Source organism: Periplaneta americana, chromosome 10 (genome assembly GCF_040183065.1).
Source record: "Periplaneta americana isolate PAMFEO1 chromosome 10, P.americana_PAMFEO1_priV1, whole genome shotgun sequence".
In the NCBI taxonomy this organism is placed as follows: Eukaryota; Metazoa; Arthropoda; class Insecta; order Blattodea; family Blattidae; genus Periplaneta; species Periplaneta americana.
Genome location: NC_091126.1, coordinates 100,038,450 through 100,056,793, shown reverse-complemented (window position 1 = coordinate 100,056,793; position 18,344 = coordinate 100,038,450). Strand labels below are relative to the sequence as shown.

The window sequence follows — 18,344 nt, the reverse complement described above, 5'->3', positions numbered from 1 at the left end:
ACATAATATTAAAATGAATTTGAGGGAGGTGGGATATGATGGTAGGGTCTGGATTAATCTTGCTCGGGATAGGGACTGGTGGCGTGCTTATGTGAGCGCGGCAATGAACCTCCGGGTTCTCTAAAAGTCATTTGTAGTATACTGCAGTCGTAAATTAATATTTCAATGTTTTTACCACCAAATTTGAAATTTTAATTATGTGAAATTAAAACAGTTGTTAATCATGCATTTTTACATATAAATGGTCATGTAATATTAAGTGCTTAGCCGAATGAATTGTTGAGTAATGGTTCTTACCTCATATAAAACTTGTGCTTTTTCGTAAGACTTTAATGAATCAATTGTGCAGCCCCCACTATTCCACAGGAAGACAAAGTAGTCCTTCAGCTCATATAATGCAATTTGTAACGTTGAGGAAAACGGAACACCGGGAAAAATCCCTCATCCTCTAGTCATATTCAATACAATTTATTGTTCCAGTCAAACAAGAGTACACCGAATAATAAGCTCGCCTGCGGTCTTGCACTGAGGTACCAAAGGAGCAAGGGAAATCGAAGAAGTGGAACATTATTCTTTTATGGACATTGGTCCGCGAGTACAAGAATGGCGTTGTGACTGACGACACGACAAAAGAAACTGATCTTATTATTACAGTCATCGACCTCAGATGATTCTACAGATTCTACTCAAATGGACTGACAAGACGCCAGAACCCAACTTTGAGTGCCACAATTTTGAGTTGTGTAGATATAAAGGAAAAATTGTGACGTCGTGTATAGTTCCTGGGGTAGCTCAGTCGGTAGAGCATTCGTGCCCTAAGCGAAGGGTCCCGGGATCGATACCCGGCCCCGGAACAATATTTCCTTGAAATTATTTTAACCTGCTTTACTGGGAGCTACTACCTGAAAGCCAGATTTGCATTATGTGTTGTCTTCTTCGTCGGCGCTCGAGTATTTGGAAATCTTGCAATAAACTCCCTACAGACCAGGGAAACCAATCCAAACTTACAATATACACACAACCACTCTTTCTTTTATAGTCAAATAAAAAGCCATTCTATGCGGTATCTTGCACGAAAACAATCGCGAAACTGTACAACACGCCTGGGCGCGTCAAACGTTACGGGAGATCGGGGAACAAAATGGAAGGGTTACCATAGAGTAGTGCCCGCCGGTCCCCATACCGTAGGTCGGTAAACTTAACCAATAACTCTGTATGTAACAGTTTCACTCAAATAATTACGAAATTTAAAATTAAAATTACTTAATGATTGGCTGTCAGTGTAACAGATATTTGCTTGAAAATCGAGATTAAAAATATTAATTTAAAATTCCCGAATGAGGCAAAACCGTTATGGGATTTTGTCACAGAGTCTGACAAAGCTATCGCAAAAAATAAGGTCTTCAAATTATTATTTTGTAATTCAACTCTATAGTTCATAAACTTTGAGAAACTGAAAGTCCATACAAATTAATAATCAGAAACCAATATTTAATATAATATATTAACTTTGTTATTCCGCATTGCAAATTAGACTTAGAACATATAAAAGTCGGTAACAGTAATTTGATCTTATTTTAGTCTAAATTGATCTTATTTTTAATCCAAAAAGTATTAGGTCGAATGAAATCCAACATTCTTCGCGTATGAAATCTATAAAAGTAAACTAAATTGAACTTATTCGAAACTAATCGTGCATTCAGAATAAATATCCGTAATCCATGCTTCCTCTCATTCTAAATACGAAACAAGGAATATCTTTGGGACGGTAACAGAAATTAAATAATAATAAAAAACCATCTATATTTTTGTCATTAGGAAGAAAGAAGAGGAAACTGTAGGAAAAAAATAAGTACCATTCCAAGATGGAGATAGAAAGAAGTTTGGAAATATTCGAAATTATTCTCACAATAAAGCCGTAATACAGGTTTCCTTTGCACCTAATTCCCGTTCCTTAAAGCATTATCACTCGTGTTTAAAACACTAATATCCTATTAGTAGTTATTCTCTTTTTGCTGCAAGCTATAGACCTAATATGCGAACTCCTTCCACCTGGCTCCTTAGGAAAGTGTTTTTGTTGCACGCAAACTTGACCCTTCTCAAATTCGAGGCTTATAATATTCCGTTAAGTTAAACTCGACTACTTCTTAGCGACTTTAAGTAGAGATTAAGATCGTGTATTAAGACCCAAGCTACAGGTTTACTTCAAATACTTAAAAAAATGAATATTTAATTATGAAAATGCACTGGTCTAGTTCAAAGAGAAATAAATGCTTGAAATTGCTATTCAATACCGCTAAGCACATTTTAGAAACAACCGGTAATTACCACAAGCCTGTCTGAGTAACTCGGGCGACTACACTCTAAAATTGACCTTTCAAGGTCAGACCAAACTTTTTTTCTTTTTAGGAGACAGTATTATTATATTTTCTCACTGAACCTGGGGATCAATTTGATGATGTAAGCACGGAACAGATGTGTGTTCCATACTCACATTTAGGTGGTTATGAAAGGTATTGCATTTCAGTCAGGTTCAATTTTCAGCTAAGGCTTAATTAGCTTACGTTAAACGGTTCTTTAAACAGCTGATATTATAATATTGTACATTCATTTGTAAGGTCAAAGTATTCGTTTTGAACGCCATAAAGGCGCTTGGAGGTAGACCTCCGTCCTTTCATGACCTCGACATTAGAATGACGTGGTGTGATGCGCCGACCACCATGTTGCATCCAAAATAAGACCCCGGCAATTTTTAATTCGAATTAGTTATCTACCAGCTGAGCTAGCCGGCCACCATTTTCATGTATATTTGTCATTAAATATTACCTAAGTAAGAACGCTAAAATTGCGGTACAATACACAAAAATGAATAGAATTTTCGCGTCCAATAATGCAATACTGATGCAACACTTCCTTTAATTTTAACACAATAAGAGTGTTCTGAGCCGCCGGCATAGCTCAGTTAGCTAAGACGCTTGTCTGTTCTTCCGGGATTGCGCTCGAGCGTGGGTTCGATTCCCGTTTGGGCTGATTACCTGGTTGGGTTTTTCAGAGGATTTCCCGATCGCAAGGCGAATGTCAGGTAATCTACGGCGAATTCTCTGCCTCATCTCGCCAAATACAGTATATGGTGAAATTCAAACGAATTAAATATGATTTAACTTCCGTGTTTAAGTTAAACTACAATCAGTTAATTGTGGATCAGTAACATGTTGGTAAAATCGGACCTAAGTTTCAAATAACCAATCACAACAAAGGCCTACATAATCCAGGTCACGCAGCTCGCAGCAGAAATAATAGATTTCAAGTTGAATTCTTCAAAAGTACATTTCTTACTGTTATAATGAACTCCTTCAATTTAAAGAGCGTCGGATAAAATTTAAAATTTGTATTATTTTTCCATTGCTACTGTTTATAGTATTACTAACTTCAATTTGTTAAAGTCTTCAAATTCATACCTTCATTAGAGGTCACTTTACCAAATTCGTTAGCTGCTGAAAACTACATTTAAATAACAATATAAATGACTAAATAAAAAGGAAGATAATTTTACAAAAAAAAAAATCTTAAATCTGTTTCTTAAGAAACTCGTACCTGCCGAAGGAACTAAATAGAAAGAGGTCGCCTCCCTGGCAGTATGATATGGCCAGGAGATGTAAACATTCAAGGTGCTATTCATAGACATTTTCCTAGGCCGCACTACGAGCGTGCTGAACTAGTCCCGGATATCGACTGGTTACTTGTACAGGATTCATATCATATCGCTGGCACTGGTTAATGAATACGAAAAACGTTAGTTCGCTGATCATCCACCGGAAGCCCGCGCTGAGAATTTCTATGAATACGGCCCATACTGTCTGCAGCATGCTCCGCTCGGCAAAACTCTCCGTACCAGGTAGCCTACTCAGGCCTTAACAGTGAAGAAAACGCCTACATTTCGGCATCAGCATTGCCAAATTAACATCCGTCTTAAAGTGTTTTATAAACATTTATAGCAAGTTATTAAAATACTCTTAAACATAAAGCGTGACAGAAACGTTGTGCAGAATATTGTTAAAACAGTACTTTAATATAAAGATGTTTATAAAATATATATTTCTAAATGTATTTCAAATAAAATGGGATAAAATATTATCATGAATATAATTATATATCAGGAAATCTAGAAGCAAAGGAACAAAATGGTAGAGCGCATTCCCATTCCTACTGTGCTAAGTTGGTTCCTTAAAAGGATTGTCATTGAACATCTTCCACCCCATAGAGATTCTATAAAATTGCTGAGCCCCAGGATTCACGATAGAATTAGAGAAAAATCGGCTTAAAATCGCGGAAAATATGGTAAAATTAGGTAATTAGTCCGGGCGGGATTTGAACACGAGCCACACAAGAGCTTCGCCTGAGCACTTGCGTCCCGCTCGCTACTCCTAGACCAATCTGCGGCTAGATAAACATCATACACTACATAATCAACACCATTCATTCATTCATTCATTCATTCATTCATTCATTCATTCATTCATTCATTCAGAATTTTCTGTCCAAGGTAAGTCTTTCACTGTAAACCCAACATTCTCCAGTCTTTCCTATGTTCCGCCTACCTATTTGTCTCCGAATATGATCCATACCTATATCTTAATGTCGTCTATCATTTAATATCTTCTTCTCCGAACTCTTCTCCCATTCATCATTCCTTCAAGTGCATCCTTCAGTAGACAGTTCTTCTCAGTGACCCAACCAATTCCTTTTTCTCTTCCAGATCAATTTCATCATCATTTCTCTTCACACTCTCTTTCCAACACAGTTTCATTTCTTAGTCTATCTATTTCACACGCTCCATTCTTCTCCATATCCACATTTTTTAATTGGCTATTTTACGACACTGCTATGGTTATCTAGCGTCTGAATGAGATGAGGGTGATAATACCAACGAAATGAGTCCCGGGTTCAACGCTGAAAGTTACCTAGCATTTGCTCATAATGGGTTGAGGGGAAAACCCCGAAAAAAGCCTCACCCAGGTAACTTGTCCCAACCAGGATTTCAACCCAGGCCCACTCGCTTCACGGTCAGGCATGCTAAGCGTAACTCCACAGCGGTGGATATATCCACATTTCAGATGCTTCTATTCGCGTCTTTTCACTTCGTCGTAATACCCATGTTTCTGTCCCATACAATTCCACACTTCACACAAAGCACTTCACTAATCTCGTCCATAGTTATTTTTCCATAGGTCCGCAGAAGGTGCTCCTTTTTCTATTAAAAGCTTCTTTTGCCATTGCTATACTCCTTTTGACTTCCTAGTAGCAGTTACTGCTTATAGTACACTCCAAATGTTTGAATCTGTCCACTTGTTCTACTGCCTCGTTTCGAATTCGCATGATTACCTTCTTCATTTTTCTTCCGATAACTATGGTCATCGTCTTCTTTGCATTTATATTCTTCCCATACTGCACACAGCTGTCATTTAGCTCCAGTAGCATATCCCTTAATATCTTCTCCTCTTTCGCTAACAACGCCATATAATCAACAAATCCTTTACACTTTATTTTTCTTCCTCCTATTATCACCACTTTCATACTCTGAAAACAGTTGTTCACTAAATCCTCCAAGTAAATTTGAACAGGGTGAATGATAAAGGGCATTTTTGTCGTACTCTTCTCCGTATTTCACTTCCTTCTGACATTTCTTCTCCTATCCTGACTTTGACTTGTTTCATATAAAGATTATGGAACAGCCTTCTCTCTTTCTAATCCACATCAGTTTTCTTCAGAATTCCCATCAGTTTATTCCAATCCACTCTATCAAAAGCCTTTTCTAGGTCCATAAATAATATATGTTATACTTTATTTTTCTCAAGGTATCTTTTGCCTATTGTTCGTAGCAGTCAAATTGCATCTCTCGTGACTTTTTCCTTCCTGAAGCCAAACTGCTCTCCTTCAAACTGTCCTTCCATCTTAGAATATAAACGCCTATTCATTATTCGCAGAAGAATCTTCTCTGAGTGCCATATCAGGCTGATAACAATATGTACTACATTAATTTTCATTCTCTTCCATAACACTGGTCAACAATTATTTTGTTAAATGTACAATTTCTGCTGTATCTTATGTAATGTAATCTGCTCATTCCAAAAATGAAGTCAGAATTTTTCTACTACTCACCATTTTTTGTAATTATAGTAAAAATGATTTGTCCTTAACATGTTAATGGAAAGAAAATATTTCAAATATTACATTTTATTGCTTTAAAAATTGACCTATAATTTTAGATCACTGTTGCGTGTGAAGTCAGAATTCATAAAAATAAAATTTATTCCTCATTAGACTGTGAGAGTATTAGTTCTCAGTTGAGTTGCAACTTGTGTTTCATAACACGTGTTTTCCTTGCCTAATTTTAAATGTGGTAATAGTATCTTGTAAAGTGAAACATACTTCGAAATACAGTGTAAATCCCAAACAATTTTTGTTACGTTTGTGATTACTTAACTTTGAAAGCACACAGGTGAATTTTACTACACTAGTTAAGAGAGCTTACGAGTGTTCTTTTAATTGCAAAATAAGGAGGACAAGGACTGGGCCCCTGATATGTTGTGCTCCAAGTAATTCTATTAGCCTAACTGGTTGGCTAAAAGGATCCCGCCATATGCCTTTTCCAATTATTCCAATGATATATCGAAAACCTAAGGATCATTTAACAGACTGTTACTTTCTAGGAACCAAAATCAGAAGGTTACAGAGAACTTGTCAGTTAGGTGATTCGGAATTATAACGTGATGGGGTGTCATATCTCTCGAAATAACTTCATGGATTCTCATCAATTTTTTCTTTTCTCAAAACCTTCGGGTAGTGAGCGATGAATATGGGGAGCGTTTTCATCAGGAATTTTCTGAAATGGAAAGGCGCTAAAAATGAAGCCCGAATATTCTGTTAGACTACTGCAGGACACTCAAAAAAGAAATATTTCTCAAGCGGAGTATAGACTAAAATCTATTTCACTCATATTTAGGTAAATAAATATGATTTTAGGTAAAATGTTGCAAGGTATCAATATAAGAAAAGGCTGAAGTACATTTCTTATAATTACTCAAAAACCCTGGATGCTAGAAAAATTTTGAAAACAGATCTGAAATCAGCACGAAAAATGGTACAAGAATCACCTATTCTTTATGTTTTACCAAAAAAAAATGTTTAATTTTGTTGACCAGTGATAATTTGCAAAGCATTTTAGCATCCGCAATTGTGCCAAGTACAGTATGTGATTTCTTTCCTTCTAAGATCTTTTAAAATTATTAACGTTTTCATGAATATGATCCACGCCGTCAAAAGTCTACATTTGTAGTCTATAAATTCAGTTTAAGTGAAGTCATGCAAATAAACTAATCTTTAATCCTTCCAGAACGAAGGCAATGGTAGTAGCTATAAGACGAAGACTAGAAGCACTCAACTTGAACACGAACAATGAAAGAACTGAAGTAGTGGAGAACGTCCGGTACCTGGTCATCATTCTGAACAGGAAGACGACATTTTGACCTCATGTTGATTACCTGGATTATAAATGGAGCAGAGTGCTCGGCAGATTGCACATTATAACTATGCCGACATGGGGCCATATTGCGTGTCATATATCGGGAAGGGGTAGAACCAATGCTTTGATATAGTTCATCCACCTATCAACATTTAATCCAACTAAAGTGAGCGCAAAAGAAATTTCAACATGTAGCGAGGCTCCATACTGCGGATTATACGTGCTTTCCGAACCATATCCACTGAAGCCGCCCTGTTAGTAGCTGAAATCAAGCAGCAACATCGGATACACGGCGGCTGTTATAAATAGATCTAGTTGTTCAGGTATTAAAACAGACAGGCATAAAAGGAAGTAATACATGAAAAAGGCACTGTAAATGTAAGGAAATCGTAACATATTTTTACACTTTACTTACATGATATGTATGCATCACACCTTGCTCTTGGTTACACGTTACCAAAAAGGAAAAAGGCAACTATATCTTTAGACTTTTTCAACCATTATTGAGCGTACACCCATTGATATGAGTTCTGTGTCGAACTGTATCATGAGAGGAAAAGTATTTTAACACCATAAATTTCTATAATGTTTTCACTATACCCAATTTTTCACGCCTTCAATTCTGTAGGTATATTTATGACATTCAACAACACTGCATGAATATTTTTGTCTTGTATTAAGTATCGATAATAACACCTTGTTCTGTACAGGGACATCATGTTATTATTATTTCAATTTTTATTGTACCTGAGTATTTTAATATAATTCACTCCCACCCCTTCTACTAATGAAGTTGCAGCTGTCCTCCACACAGAACCAAGGCCGCATATAGTAAACAGTACTGAGTTAGTGAGTATAGTACGTTCCAGAAATATATTCGTCTTTTCCAGTGACGAAAGAGCTTTCAATATTGAATCATATTTTCGCACAGGTACTCTCGTCCGTTTGTCTACGTCGCATTCCGATTTCCCCCACCTACTTCTGCTCGCCCCACTGTAAAGTCTAGTGGCTGGGCTGTCTTAGCTCTTTTCTGAAAACATTAATTTCTGTTAGGATTTGGACGTCTACGTAACATTTTACAAATGTTTAAAATAACTTAAATAAAAGGGCCTCGTCAAGTAATTAACTTTAACGTAATTTCCCCCCTTTCCACGATCCTGCGACATAACAACTTGGATGGACAGTAGATAGCATGTCCGAGTAATTTTATCTGTGCGGGTCGGGCAGAAGTGAAGATTGAATTTACAGTACGTAAGGTACTTTTTATAGAGTAGGTACAGAATTATTTCAACATGAGTTACTAGTACGAAGGAGGAAACTGGTAATTGGAATTAGATGCAATAGTCTATAATGCGATAGTATTAACAAAAGAACTGAAGCCTGTATCGACATGAACGGCCACCATTCTGAAAAATGTGTTTAAAAATCCATATTATGATTATTTTTCAATTTAACTTCATTTTCTATATTGTACGCTAATGTGCTGTAGATAGTATAATATACACTGCATAATGAATACATTCGCATGGATAACTCAGTTCGTGAGTAAAAAACTTATTTTTAATACTGTACTGCATTTTGATTAAACAAAAACCTAATGAAAATTATCAAACTCATAATTGCGTTATTTCCTAGTTTACGTAAATGGATGAACTAATTTTCTTCCTCCTATACCTAGTAAAGTGATTTCTTTGTATTTTACGCCAGTATCATCGAATTCCAGTCCTGGAAAGGAGTAGCAAGCGGTGTTTCCGGTTGTCAAACGTTAATCCATGTATATCCAGAATAATATTATAAATGTTAATAAAAATAAAATCACGTCCCTTTACTAGTATATTGTAAAACTCTTCTATATATATTTCAAATAGACTGTGACTATAATTCTTTGTAGTACTATTAATATTTTTTGACTTGTTCCATAATAATACCGTGGAATGTAAATAAATACAATACAAAACAACATAACTATGAATCCTGGGGAAATGTGTTGAGCCGAACATTCTCTTTAAATCACACTGCCCATAAATTTCAAGATTTTGGTCTGTATATCTGTGGATGAGGGTGTGTGGCATTATTTTCTAAAAGTTATACAAATTTCTCGCACCTTTTATATATTTTCGAACATCGCATTTAGCAATTTCTTTTCTTAAATGGTTAAGTGGTTTTCTGTCTTGTCTTCTCTCTTTCCTGTATTGAGATATTGCTTTTATGCTTTACGTCTAGTAAGAAGCCTTTGCCCTTAACGGGACGCAACTGTCTCTGTTTATATCTTGAATAATTTCAAGGAAAAAATTGTTCCGGGCCGGGTATCGATCACGGGACCTCTGGTTGAACGTACCAGCGCTCTACCAACTGAGCTACCTAGGAGCTCCACCCGACACCGTCTCATTTTTTCCCTTATATCCACACAACTCGAGTGGGCTGAAAGACGCCAGAGACCCACATCGATTGCACACAAACTCTGTGTGACTTGGAATTGTGGTTTTCTGTTAACGTACCTACAGTAACGTATATATTATGCGAGTCTAGTTTTTCAGTTAAAGCTTCCTGTGAAGCAGATTTCAATAATTTCAAGGAAAAAATTGTTCCGGGGCCGAATATCTATCACGGGACCTTTGGTTGAACGTACCAGCGCTCTATCAACTGAACTACCCAGGAACTCCACCCGACACCGCCTCAATTTTTCCCCTTATATCCACACAACTCGAGTGGGCCGAGAAGACGCCAGAGATCCACATCGAGTGCACACAAACTCTGTGTGACTTGGAATTGTGGTTTTCTGTTAACGTACCTACAGGAACGTAGATAGCCGGTGTAGGTTTGGGAAAATGTTATGTTTTATTTAACGACGCTCGCAACTGCAGAGGTTGTATGAGCGTCGCCGGATGTGCCGGAATTTTGTCCCGCAGGAGTTCTTTTACATGCCAGTAAATCTACTGACATGAGCCTGTCGCATTTAAGCACACTTAAATGCCATCGACCTGGCCCGGGATCGAACCCGCAACCTTGGGAATAGAAGGCCAGCGCTATACCAACTTGCCAACCAGGTCGACGGGTTTGGGAATGATTGAGGGTTAGCAAAGGTCGCTGTGCTGGGTCGTATGACCCTCCCAAAATTCCATGCCACTCCAATACACATGACAACATTTTTACAGGAAGAATAGCATAAAAATAAATTTTAAATGATATAGCTGTCTAATAATACTGTCAAATGTCGCACTTTCGACCTTTCAGCCGATACGGAACAGCAATTAATATCGGCTGTTAATTCTACTTTGGTTTTTCTTCGCAATTTGACAAATCAACAGACGTGGCCAGTAAATCAGTGTTACTCGTTTTCGTCAGGTGCGTTTTATAAAACAAAATCACGGAAGATTACCTACTCTGCAGATCTCTTGAAAATCGCTGGAGTAAAGATCTTTAACCCTTAACTAGAAACAGGTCTGTGAGACGCTGGTGAAAATTAAAATCTCTTGTGTTCTTAATACTCTCTATGCAAGACATTGTTGTTTACAGTACCTTCTTATCAAGATGTTATTTGTATTATATCACTATTGTTGTCATAATAATTATTAACATATATGGTATATTAACGATTTCTTGGAAGTCTACTGGTCTGGAAGACCTTATGTTTCTAATTACGTATGTGTTTTATGGTATAGTGTCAGACCCAGTGTTTCTGTGTGTGAGTGTTTTGGAAGAATTCATGTTATTTCCGCTCTAAAGTAATTTGTTAGATATTGAAATTATTTATTGAGGAGTTACAAGACACATCAATGCCCAATGAACTACAACCATACACGACACAGTCACAATTTTTCTCTTTCTATCCACAAACTGAAATGCACTGACAAGGCGCCCATTTAAATGGAAAAATTGTGACAGTGTCGTGTATGGTTCCTGAGTAGCTTAGTCGGTAGAGCATTCGTGCGCTAAGCGAAGTGTTCCGGGATCGATACCTGGCCCCGAAACAATTTTTCCCTTGAAATTATTCAACCTGTTTCACAGGGAGCTATTACCTGAAAGCCAGATTTGCAGAAGTAAGTGTATTTAATTTCGAGTAAACTCTGAGAGCAATTTTCATATGTAATAGTCTAGACCAGTGGTTGTCAGCACACGCTGAAATGGGTAACAGGTAAGTAGTGCATCGAAATATGTACTCTCGTGCAGAAGGGAGTGGTAAAAAGCATACACTGCCAGCAGACACGGGTGCACGATAGGGCAATGTCTTATCCGCGGTAAGAAACGCTAGCCCGAGGGTGCACTGCGCTAATGACCGCTGGTCTAAACTAATTCGTCAGGCTATTTTACAGTAGATGTGTTCGTTATATGCCTTATGTCATTTTATTTTTAACAAATATTGAGTTTAAGATTGTTAATTTTCTGAAAGTGTACTTTTTTTTGCAATTTGATCTGAGAGACCAGTTGTTTCTAATTAAAGATAAAAAATAGATCTTTCTGGTTAAGGGTTAATGCAGTTAATAGTTACATGTCTGAACATGAAATCAGCTGGGAAATCTTCCTAATGTTTGTACTGACGGAGACAAAGCAATGACAGGGAAAACAGCTGGCGTAGTGTCGCGTATCAAAGAGGAGGTGCCGCCTTGTGAGTAATCATTGCGTCATGCTTCGGCAAAAGCTTGTAGTCAGAACAATTGAAAAATATTTAAGAACTTCCTTGGATGGTATGGCGAAAATAGTTAAGTACATCAAATCAAGATCATTACCGGTAATTTACTTTCAGTAATTGGGTAGTGAAGATATAAATTTGTTGCTTCATATAAGAAAGATTTTATACGAGTGTTTGAACTTCGATCGGAAATATTTATTCCTGCCTTATTAACCAGTCATTCCTTGTCTCTGAATGTCTGAAAAATACAAATTGGTTGCAGCAGGTAGATTAAGATTTTCTGCAGTAACTGTGAAAAAAATGCAATTAATGCGTGAGTATTAAACTTTGTTACACCGTGACAAAAACACTAAATATTAGGAGTATTATGTTTACAAACTTTGTTATGTCTTGCAATATGTATTATTTGACAATTAGTAGCATAGTTACTTACCAAGATTTTCTTTTTAGATTTTCTACAACTAAGCTGTGCCTTTTGTCTGTTAAATAATTTTAAAAGCTGAAAATTACATTTCTACTGCCATTGATATTATATGAATATATTTAAATTTTGTTACAATTTTCATGTCTAATTCTGGAATTCCTTAAACTTCCCCCAGGAAAACACTTGCAACACGGCCTGTCACAGCATATCCAGGTCTTTTTTTCATCACAATCCTCCATTTGCGCTTTACCACAGTCTACTATATACAGTCACGAAACTTGGGATGATTTTTTGCCAACGAGTTGCATTTCTCACGATAGTTGCTAGCCGCTTGGAGCGCTGTGAGTACTAGGAACAATAGACTGTGTCACTGCCATCGTGATCTAATACAGCCCGTAAGGCAGATCATGTGACTCACTTAACCCGATCACAAAGGGCGGCGTTTCAACCATATAAATTAATTGGAATGCATAAAGAGTAACATATATTTCTCTAAAATGTAGTGTAATTGCATTAATAAAATTTAAAACAATGATTAGGGGACACTTCAGACATAATTCCTTGCGATTTAAGGTGTAATATTATTTTTGGTGTGAAAATTACGTTGTTCGTATGTATAATACCTGCCTTTATTTCGATTAAATATTGCGAAATTCTTATACATTCATTTATGCACGATTCAATAATTTTCAGTTGCACCGCACGAATATTTAGATACGTTGAAATTATAGGTTATGTTTACTGTACCAGTTGCCTCTTTCTGTCTAATTTTAGTGGTCTCCAATGTCCTGCCACTACATATGTATGTTATGTCATATGGATATTGTAGGTTATGTTTACTATATTTAACTTATATTCCTATATTCGCAATTATACATTATAATTAAACATAATGTCATGTATGACACCCGTCACATTCTATTTGTCTGTATTTTAATACTACAATTGAGTACTGAATTATTGTATTTATCTACTACCTAAGAGACGAAGTAACACAATCGTACGTACACTAATTTCATAGGAGTGGTATGGTAAATTTTCTGTCTACAATTAAGGAAGGTAGATGTGCTAAATTAAAACCACAATATAAATTCGTTTTTATTGAACCTCAAATTAGCTTCCTTTCTAAACTTAAAATGTTGATGCGAACAGATTATGTTAACACGTAAAATTCTCTTCACATTAAAATAACACAGTTTTGTAATTATTTCTGCAACATATTATGCAACAAGAAGTAAACGGAACTTATGGACACATTACACTAAATCAAGCTTAACAATGATACACAATAAAGTTATAATATAATATTTCACTGAGCTCCATACACTGAAATATAAAACCCAAACAAACATTACGGCCTGGTCTAGATCGAAAAGGCATTGACTGTGCCGTATTTCGCTTTCTTGTGAAAAGTTGAGTAAACTGTGATATATTTGTTATCGGTTGTAATAACTATAAATGGCTAAAATACAATAATTTGAATAATAATATAGGACAAGCAGACGTTTGTAGTACTATAAATTATAATAAAATTAGGTTAGAGTTATCCTTCTTCCGAAAGATCCAGGAAGGTGAGTTTATAGAATATAATATATATTTTATGAAAATAATATATAAATCTTATGTATTTCATATTTCAATAGTGGAAGGAAGTTGTTAATTTTATGAAAAGAACACGATATCGGAAGTACACAATACATTTTATCGTCTGCTAGGGAAAGAGTCTGTTATGAGGCGATAGTAGCGATCCTGGTGGTGAGCAACTATCTATGTTTGCATATTTAGTAAGTATTGAGCTTCGCAACTGTATATACTAAACTGTGGCTTTACCTTGTTCCCATCTTTTCTCTTAGTAACACTGCTTTTTATCTCTGCATTTTGTACCACAGACACCTGATCAGACAGGGATTTTCCTTTGCATCCCACCTCCGCTTTGTTGAGGGAAAAAATGAAATGATATGCCTTAATGTACACAAGACCTCTTTTCAATGTACGATTTTTGAACAATTTCTTTAGAGATGAAACACATTTTCTACAGTCAGCAGGTAACTCTTCTGCCAAAAGTTACAAAAGAATGCCGCTTGTCCGCGAAGAAATCGAGATTAACATTCAAAACGGATTTTATTACGTTTACGTCATTTAAAGACAGGCTCTTTGTCAATTCATTATTAGTGGCAGCTGCAAAATGACTCTTATTTCATTATTGTCTCGAAGTCATTTAAAGAAGGAGCACCAAAGATTTCACAATCAGATACACGACAAAAAAAAAAAAAAGGAAAGGAGAAGCTACACTATGTGCAGGCGAAATAGGCTAAAGATAAATAACTTTATACAGTTTTAAGCCAAAAGAAAAAAAGTAGACGCTAACCACAATTTTAGGACAATTTAGGCACTATAAAATGCTTTCGTACACAAGATTTTTCATGAATTGTAAAGATATGCAATTACTTACCCTGTCCACTTCAAGAAACTAAATAGGCATTTGCCTTAAAATCAAAGGTCTACTGATAAGGTAGCTATTTCATTTGAAATTTGTCGACCATTTCTTATCCGTGTTTAAATGCGACACAATAAGTTATGTATACTAGTGCTACAGGGACATCATTTTATTTTTACTTCAATTTTTATTGTACCTGAGTTTTTGAATGTACTTCACTCCCACTCTTTCTAGTAGCAAACTTCCACACACAGCGAAGGCCACATATGCAGTCAAAGTTTTACGGTCATAGTAAACAGTACAGAATGAGTGAGTATAGTACGTTCCAGAAATATGATCGCATTTTCCAGTGAAGAAAAAGCATTCATTATTATTGAATCATATTTTCACACATTTACTGCGTGTTCGTTTAATTATGTCGCATCACGGTTTTCCCCCACCCGTTTCTGCTGGCTATAGTGGCTGGGCTGTCTTACCTCTTTTCTGAAAACATTTGCTGTTAGCAATTGGACGTCTACGTAATATTATACAACTATTTAAAATAATTTAGAGAAAAGGGCCTCGTTAATTGTCACGTGATTTCCCCCTTTCTAAGACCCTACATAAACACATGGACAGGCAGCAGATAGCATATTTGAGTAAATTTATCTGTACGGATCGCGCAGAATTGAAGAATAAATTGACTGTAAGTAATGTACTCTGTTATAGAATAGGTACAGTACAGAATTATTTCAACAGACGCAGGATTATGTCTCTCCCATGTCGCCTGATTTCAGTGCTTTGTATTATTTCTTTGGGATTACTGTGAAACAGTTGCGTTTGCTAAACATCTTACAACAATAGAAGAAATAAATAATTACATTCAAGAAACCGTACATTCAGTTTCAGAAGAGATACTTGAAAACGTTTTTGATGATATGCACAAAAGAATTGAAGCCTTTATCGAAATGAACGACCACCATTTTCAATAATTTTTTAAATATCCAAATTTTGATTATTTTTTAAAATTTAAATGTACTGTAAATACTGTATGCTAATGTGCTGTAGACAGTATAGGCCTACTATACTTTGCATAATAAATACGTCCGCTTGGATAGTTCAGGTAGTGAATAAAAACACGTCTTACTCTTAATACTGTACTGCATTTTGATTAAATAAAAACCTAACGAAAATGATCAAACTCAAAATCGTAACGTTTCCTAGTTTACGTATATGGATGCACTACTTTTCTTCCTTCCTGTACCTAGTAAAGATATTTGTATTGTATTTTACACTAGTGTCGTCAAACTCCAGTCGTGGAAAGGGGGTAGAAAACAGTGTTTCCGGTTCTCATTTGTTAATCCAAAAGTATAGCCAGGTTAATATTGGAAATGTTAGTAAAAACAATGTGATGTCCAGTACTTCACATTACAGAAGATATCTATTGTAATTTTAATTCGTCATTTATGTTGCGCTTTTCTATTTACAGAGGTTATTCAGACATATGCGATGAAGAGATGTTCTGGCAAAATTAGAGTGAAAGTAGTGCAGGAGTCATCGAAGATATTGCTACATGTCCCACAGCCCTTTATACACAATATGCCACGGAACACTTGTGAAGTTCATTCTGTAACAAGATCAACCCACACCAAACTCGAACTAAGAAGAATAAAAATAACAAATTCTTCTTACTGGTTTATCACACCGAACCATGAAGTTAACAATTATCTTTAGAATATTCAGTTCAAAATATAAAATGAAAGTAAAAGAAAATAAAACAGTTGTAATTGATTTTTGTCGATTGTTTTCTTTAGCAGAATAACATCAAATTTTGATTCTACTCGTATCTTCATTTCCTTCTCTAAACTTCAGGCGATATTTTAGAGACAACAAAATATAGGCCCACATAGATATATAAGCCTATATAAGAGCGAAATAATCAGATAATTATATAACATACCAAAGTCTGTCGCACAGTCTCATGATCAGCATAAGCTTAAAGGCTGGTCCACAATAAACCGGGAACGGAAACGACAATGAAAACGAAAATATTGCTAGAATAAATGTATTTAAATGTGAACATTCACAATTAACGAGAAGGTTATTACCGGAGCCCGGGAACGGGAACGTGAAAAATAATTGTGAATGCTCACATTTAAATACATTTAGCAATGTTTTCGTTGTCGTTTCCGTTCCCGGTTTATTGTGTACCAGCTTTTACAGATAGTTCGGAATTGTTACATTCTTATTTTTCTCTCTCTTTAAAATGCAGGCGTTATCAGAGGTTGTGAGACGATACAGGGTCAATAATTAGGCCTTAGTCTGTGAATAAAAGCAAAGAAAGAATTAAGGCTGGTCCACAATAAACCGGGAACGGAAAATACAACGGGAACGAAAACGAGAAAGGAAATATTGTTTAATATAATGTACCGGTATTTAAATGCGGGCATTCACAATTAACTCTCACGTTCCCGTTTCCGGGCTCCGGCAAACTTCTCGTTAATTGTGAATGTTTATATTTAAATACATTTATTTTAAAATTACTTCAGTGCTCGTTCTCTTTGTCGTTTCCGTTTTCGGTTTACTGTGAACCAGCATTTAGACGCAAATCGTCGTTGTTCCTGCAATAACTCCTACGTGCAAATATAAAATTTTTCAGTAGGAAGAAAAACACATTTAGGCCTATTCATTCTATGGCAGTCATGTATGGGAGATTGTGAATTCTTACATTTTCGAAAGAAAGAAATGCAATTACATATAGGAGATTTTATTATTCGCTGTATCACTATTTAAGTTATTTAATAGAGCAAAAATCTGAAAATCGATAAAATAGCACATAGGAGTTATTGCAGGAACGACGACCAAATGCTCTTGCATTAGCCGGATCACGAATCTGACAGTATGTAGACATGGAACCAAACTACTGCCTCTTTAGTAAAGAGGCATCAACTGGCTGAGCTACGGTTGGGCATATAATGGTAATGATTTAGCAAAAAGGAAATAATTTCAATGAATTCGGTTCAGACATGCTTTAAGTAGTTATTTCTTCAGCTGAAGAGAAGAGCTTGTTGACTGCCTTATTTTCTATTCATATATTCGTTGATCACTGCTGCGGTATATGGGCCCACAGTCTATATCCCTGCATATTAATTTGAACTTGCTTTGCGATGCGGTGAGGTCCCGTCCTCGCAGTAGTTGGTTGCAGGGATTTACGACATCTGTCTCGTCTCCTCCGTTAATGAATTTTAAAGGAGGCGGCTTTTTAAAGGTAGTCTAGGCAAGCTAACAAAAATAATAATAAATTCCATTACTCGGCCCAGCTACTGCTCCATCAATTGCTGGCTGTTCCTCG

At 36.1% G+C, this 18,344-nt stretch overlaps 1 non-coding gene across 1 annotated transcript; it reads left to right on the top strand.

Annotated features, from left to right (window-relative positions):
- The first annotated feature begins 780 nt into the window (after positions 1-780).
- Positions 781-854, top strand: TRNAR-CCU (transfer RNA arginine (anticodon CCU)). The gene has a single exon. It is a non-coding gene; the product is annotated as a tRNA-Arg (tRNA).
- Positions 855-18,344: the final 17,490 nt, after the last annotated feature.